At 37.0% G+C, this 6,892-nt stretch overlaps 1 pseudogene across 1 annotated transcript; it reads left to right on the top strand.

Moving 5' to 3' along the window:
* Nucleotides 1-1,174: 1,174 nt before the first annotated feature.
* LOC144646772 (neuromedin-K receptor-like) lies at nt 1,175-6,376 on the top strand (annotated as a pseudogene). The gene is made up of 2 exons (XR_013569475.1): nt 1,175-1,426; nt 4,702-6,376. The product of XR_013569475.1 is annotated as a neuromedin-K receptor-like (transcript).
* The last annotated feature ends 516 nt before the right edge of the window (nt 6,377-6,892 follow it).

Here is a 6,892-nt window from a genome sequence, read left to right as displayed (position 1 = left end):
GCGTTTCTTTTGATCTTTCTTTGCGGTGCGCATTATAATATTTGTTGCTAACATACACAAGCCACCATCGTGATATTTTTGTCTGAGAAAAATCCTCAGAGCAAGGATGAGAACCAACAACAAACTCAATCCAGCCTAGTCCCTAGGCATTCTCCTCCTCTCTCGGGCGAGCGCGAGGTCCACGTAAGTGCCTGGGGACGGGTTGGCGTGCCGGCCGGAGAACTCAGTGTCATTCGGTGACGTCACGAAATTTCGCGCCAAATCGATAAGCGGGAAGGGAACGCTTGGGTACTAGGCTGAACTCAATCCACATATGACGCCGGGTCCGGGATTTGAACCTGGGCACACTGGTGGAAGGCAAGTGCTCTGCGCCATCCCTGCTCCCCCACATTTTGCTTATTACTTTAAAATTCGGGGGCACCTTTGGAAAGTGACTGTTTTCGAGATACAAATGTGTTTGAAAAGAAGCTTTGGTTTGACTATATACGCTTCTGATTGTGTCGAATAATAAATCCTTTACAGCTTAACATTTAAAGTACTTCGTTAACATCCTCGTGCCGTTTGTGATAGAATACCAAATATTAGGATAGATCTGAAGTGTTATTGGCCGCCTTAAAATTAAAACCGTTCTTTTATTTAAATATTGAAACAAGTCTATAAAAATCCAACGACTTCATTAGTGCAAGGACTGTTGTAACTGTCAGCCGAACGCGTGAATGTGTCATTATTGAGCAAATAGAAAATGCGAGTGTTTACATTGCCTGAGGCAGACACGAGAGCTTTCAAGAACGCCCAAGCTTTCTCGACGTCTTGTACAAAAACTGTGGATTCAAGAAGCGGCCATTTTCTATTTTTTTTTTTAATATTTTTTTTTTAATATTCTTAGTTTCTTTAATACAACTTACAATACACACTATTGTTTACATACACGTACAGAAATACACGCACATTACAAGTACAGGAGACCAACTTTACCTGGTTCGTATTGTAAATTACAACTTTTAAAAACTATAAATATATAACTTTTAACTTTTACTTATACTATGCGCAGTATAGGAGAGTTTGTTCTTGACACCTCGATAAACTTGCCTCATATTTTATGAAACAAAGCCAACAAAGTGCAACAACACGTCAGAACCGTGTTTACAAGGTCCTATGCCAAAACGACTTCACAGCCAATCAGAGTACGCGTTATATGATCAAACCTTTATTGGTTTAATGATCGTGCATGTAACCAATCAATTTGCTCGATATGACATAGCGATAACAAGATACCTGTACATCTTTGTCCGCTTGTTTGAGGTGTGTTTAGCGTTTTCAATTGATTAGAGTTTTTATAATCACCACACCACTGATTATACCAAGTTGGAGATCGATCTCAGCAGATATTCTCGCTCCATTTTTTCACTGATTATTTCAAAAATCCGTAAGTATTAAAAGTTAATGACTCTTTTTAATAAAAAAGGATATCAAGATAATACGGTTAAAGGTTACCTACAAGATAACCTTTATGATAAGAAAAAGAATTCAGCTAAATAACAGGTCACTGTTTTTAAAATTTATTTTTATTAGATAGCTAGTAGAAATTGATGCAATGCCATTGATATAAAGGTCGCATTAACGACTATCACCGAAAACTTTTCTTGCCAAATTTTCTACCTTAATGTCATCTGTGAATGAATAACTTAAAAGATAATTATGCTTTCTTAAAGCTGTTATTTGAATAACAATTGAGGAACGATTTGAGTAAGCCTACTTTTCATTTTCAAGGTTTCCTATAGTTTTACGATGGGAAGAAGAATACAGCTCAGCTAGACATCAAGATTCTGTTTTTCATGTTAGCTAACGGGATTTCCGGGAAATTGTATTGCAGTGTCGCATGAACGACTGGCAGTCGTTCATCCGACAACGAAAACTTTCCATGCCAAATTTTCTGCGTTAATGTCATCTATGAATTATTAACTTTAAAGATAATTATGCTTTCTCAGGGTTAAGCTGTTACTAAAGACATAACGATGATTAACACTAAAAGTGTTAAATTTAACCTAACTTATTGAGGCAAGGTAGTTCTTTTTGAATATGAATAGCCTCCTTTATCTTGAATTGAAAGCTAGCAGAGATAAAGGAGGCTATTCGTATTAAAAAAGAACTACCTTGACTCAATCATCAATTACACCATGTTAATCTAAAAGTATCCTTTTCTCACATTTTAACGTTATGTAGAAATTGTATCACAATGTCGCATGAACGACAGTCAACGAAAACTTTCCATGCCAAATTTCGTCCTAATGTCATCTGTGAATTATTAACTTTATAGATAATTATGCTTTCTTTAAGCTGTTACTTAATACATAACGATGATAAACACTAAATGTGTTAAATTGTACCATACGTATTGAGGCAAGGTAGTTCTTTTTGAATATGAATAGCCTCCTTTATCCTGAGTTAAAAGCTGGTACAGGTAGAGATAAAGGAGGCTATTCATATACAAAAAGAACTACCTTGCCTCAATCATCCATTACACCATGTTAATCTAAAATAATCCTTTGTAATTCTCGCATTTTCACGTTCTGTTGTCACTATTTTTCTTTATAAGCATTTTCAGTCTACTTATTATTCAACTTTCAACGCTTTGTATATCTTCAACTGAAGATGACAGAGGTTTCTGTCGAAACATGTTTTGAAAATTTACAAACTTGAATTGTCGTTTTTTAAAACCCTTTGTATTTAAATATTGAAACAAGTCTATAACGATGACTTCATTAACGGAAGGACTGTCGTAACTGTCAGCCGCCCCCGTGAATGTGTCATCATTGAGCAAATAGAAAATGCGAGTGTTTACATTGCCTGAGGGAGACATGAGAGAAACCTTGGGGGAACTCTTCTCGATTTGTGGACAAAAATGTGGCATCAAGAAGCCGCTTTTTCCTAATTCTTTTACACACTGTGTATATGAAACGAACCAAACAAAATGCAATGACACCTCAGAACTGTGTTTACATTGCCCTATGCCAAAACGACTTCACAGCCAATCAGAGTACGCGTTATATGATCAAAATGATATAATGGTTCATCCTATTGGATACCTGTGCCTGTGACCAATCAATTTGCTCGATATGACATAGCTATAACAAGATACTTATTCGTCCGCTTGTTCGAGGTGTGTTCAGCGTGTCTTCAAATGATTAGAGTATTTTAATCAACCAAACCATTGATTATACGAAGTTGGAGATCGATCTCAGCAGATATTCTCGCTCCTTTTTTCACTGATTATTTCAAAAATCCGTAAGTATAAACATTTTTTTAATGAAGGATATCAAGATAATATGGTTAAAGGTTTCCTATAGTTTTATGATGAGAACAGGAATACAGCTAGACATCATGATCCTGTTTTTTAATGTTAGCTAACGGTCCTACTAGTTATAGAAATTGTATCACATTGACGCATGAACGACAGTCAACGGCGGAAAACTTTCCTTGCCAAATTTTTTACCTTAATGACATCTGTGAATTAGAAACTTTATAGATAATTATGCTTTCTTTAAGCTGTTATTTGAATAACAATTGAGGAAAAATTTGAGTAAGCCTACTTTTCATTTTGCATAATCTTATCTTCGACAATTTTATAATATTAGTTTGCACAGGTGAAGGCAAACATTGGTTTTAATTTTCTTTTATCACGTACATATGCCGAAACAAAAAATAGCAAAACCTCATCAGCCAGTGATATCCCAACAAGACTTAATTTGAATCATATTGAGTTGGGGAAGATTCATTGATAACCCGTTACTTTCATTGTTCAAGCATTTAGTTGCTCCTTCAAGAATGGTCAAATTTTATATTTCCCTGAGGAAGTTTTCAGACGTTTCTAGCCAAAATTCGACGTTCGGTAACTTTTAATTTTAAATTGTTCATGTTTGTTTAATTGTTTTTTTAATTTTTTCTGTTTTTCTAATGTTGCTATGAAGCTATAGAAACAGAAATGCGAAATGATTCGAGAAATGCTGTCAGTGGGAACACGTGCCGTATGGCGGTTGGCTCCAGAGATTTTTTCGAGTTCTCCAAACTTTCACGAGTTTTCTATGAATCGATAAAATCACAGTAAAAAAGGTTTTTTGTTTCTTTCGGTAAATATTTAAGAATAAAAATCAGCGATAAGAAAATTGAACGACGTTTTGGTGACTCCGTGTCAACTTTGATACGGCCCTATGCCCACTTAGGGCTTTGGCCATAAGTCAAGTAAGTCAAGTGTCAACTTTGAAACGTCGTTCAACTTTCTTATCGCTGATTTTTATTCTTAAATGTTTCTGAAAACATTTTTTTGAGAAAATACTGTTCTTTATTCATTTTCATGCTTTTCAATAGTTTATTTCTGGGAATTTGTTGATATCAAACTAGAATCCTCTCTACTTGAAGAATTTCTATATTTTCCACATGGCCACACCTGTCTGCTAAAAAAGTTCTACGGAGTACTGCAATAAGAAATCAGAACATAATCTTAGCCTTAACATGATGACAATGATGTTTTTCTTACCAAAAACTAAGATCTTAGAAAATTGTCAACAAATAAGCCTCAGATTTTTTTTTATGTTCTGATCATGAACGGACAAAGCTGACGAATATTTACATCACCAGCATTTTATTATTAAATAAGTTGGCGTCTTGTTATGTGCCTTATGTTCTTTGTTGCTTTATTTTTAGAGACATCTAACATGAACGCCACCGACCTCTCCCCTGTGGACAGACACGCCCTTCGTCTGGCGGAATCGTTACGTTCTCGAAGTACATTTCAAGTTGTTCTGGATTGCTTAATCCACGGCTCCATTTCATCAACGGCATTAATTGGAAATCTCTTTGTTCTCTACGTTGTTTACAAATCGCCGAGACTTCGAAATGTACCAGGGCTCTTTGTTGTTTCACTCGCCTTGTCAGATATTGCCATGGCAACCCTCGTGACTCCGCAGTCATTTGCAGCACTCATCGCAGGCCGCTGGATTTCGGGTTTCGCTTTATGTCAGCTTCAAGGCTATGTCGTCATAACAACGGTAGCTGCTTCTCTCCAGACCATGGCTGTCATGTCTATAGATCGATATTTTCGCGTTGTTCGTCCCACGAAACATCGAACCCTATTTACCATGCAACGCGCACGGCTGATGACCGCGTCAGTCTGGTTATTATCTCTGTTGTACCCAGTCCCTTATGTTGCCAGCGGTAGAAAATATATTTTCCATCCGGGGAAATTTTTTTGTTTCCACGAAGCAGAGTCGTCTTTTGAAGCTGACGTTATTTATATTTGTCTGTGCATTTCCTTATTTATTCTCTCATTTTGTTATCTTAACGTCTTCAGACATCTGAGATTGAACGCAAGACGTGTTAACAAAATGCGCGCACCATTTGCCACTACAGAGGACAATACAGCTAATATCTCAGTAGAAGAGATCAGGCTTACACGAACTTTATTTGTTACTGTTCTTGGATATCTGATTTGCTGGACTCCTGTTGTTATAATTGATTTCGTGGAAATGGGTGTTGGTGATTGGTCCCTTTCCCGCGGGGTCTATTTCTTCTACACTAATATTGGCCTAATAAGCTCCTCTATTAACCCCATTATCTATGGACTTCTTAATCGAACATTTCGCCGAGAATACAAGAGGATTTTTTGCTTTAAGAAGTTATCAAACCAAGATGAAAACTGACAAGAAGCGAGAATTAGCACAGAAGAACTGAGAGACTCAAAAGGGTAGTGCAGAATGCAATATGGCCAGACAATTGACATTATAATAATAACTTGGCTTTAGAATAAGTCAAATGAGTTCACTTTTCAGTTTGAAATGCTCTTTTCTGTTTTCTTGTTGTTAACTCACTTGTTGAAAGATCGATTGTGATGCATTTCGATTTTGACGTGAAGCAAACCACTAAATCATGTGACAACCTAAATTGGGAATTTTTCAAGTTGACTACCAAGGCTTCTGGGCCGAAAATATTTTCAAGAGATGATTCTCAAGGCATTAGAATTGAGCGTAAACACGGTGGTTTTGGAGATCGCACGCGGCTATGAGAAACTCACTCAGATCAAACATGACTCAGTTCTCTTCTGACCGGAGCTGCTCATTTCGAGAGGATTCGCACAGTTGTTCAGAAGTCACCAACAATTAAGCAAAGGTACCAGACTTTCTGACCTTGTCTGCTCACTTGCATTTCACCAACAACGGCATGTATCGGTTTAAATTGGCTTATTTCAAACAGCACGTTGAAAGACGATGTCGAACACTGATGTAAGAACAAGCAAGAGGAAGCCCCAGTTAGTCAGCCAAATATACCACTTTTCATCATCGAATGGTCTTGCAAACATCCAACCAGTGCAGAATGCGGCAATGACAAACACAGGCAGCCCAGACGGACTCCGTCTTAGGAAGGAACAGGGAAGAGAAAAATCGACTAAAACACCACTTCTAGACGCAAAACAGGCAAGAGGACACAGCAAATGGCAAAAGTAAGTTTATTTTGTATATTTACAGTATTTTAAGCATAATTACGGCAAAATCGACCCAAATCCCATACAAAGCCTTATAATATTCTCAACGGTCTAGTGTTATGCAACACCAATTTATACCTACCGACCGCTCCAAACGAGCGCTTGGGCTGCCTGTGTGACAAAGCGATACAACGAAACAAATGGCAAGCCAAACCATAAAAGAAAAATACAATTGTCACGTTCTTTCCTTTGTACAAGACAATATAACTATTACTTGATTTTTCAGTCGACTTTCCTATCGACGTACTTTTGTTTCAACATTTCAAATAGTTTTTTCTTTGTTACTCTATGCAATGCAAATTTACGAACATAATTGCCCTGAGGTTAATATCATGGGCTTTAGTAAATCAAACACCA

This window comes from Oculina patagonica, chromosome 3 (genome assembly GCF_052425735.1).
Source record: "Oculina patagonica isolate OP01 chromosome 3, crgOcupat, whole genome shotgun sequence".
In the NCBI taxonomy this organism is placed as follows: domain Eukaryota; kingdom Metazoa; phylum Cnidaria; class Anthozoa; order Scleractinia; family Oculinidae; genus Oculina; species Oculina patagonica.
This window is presented reverse-complemented; position numbering and strand designations above follow the sequence as displayed.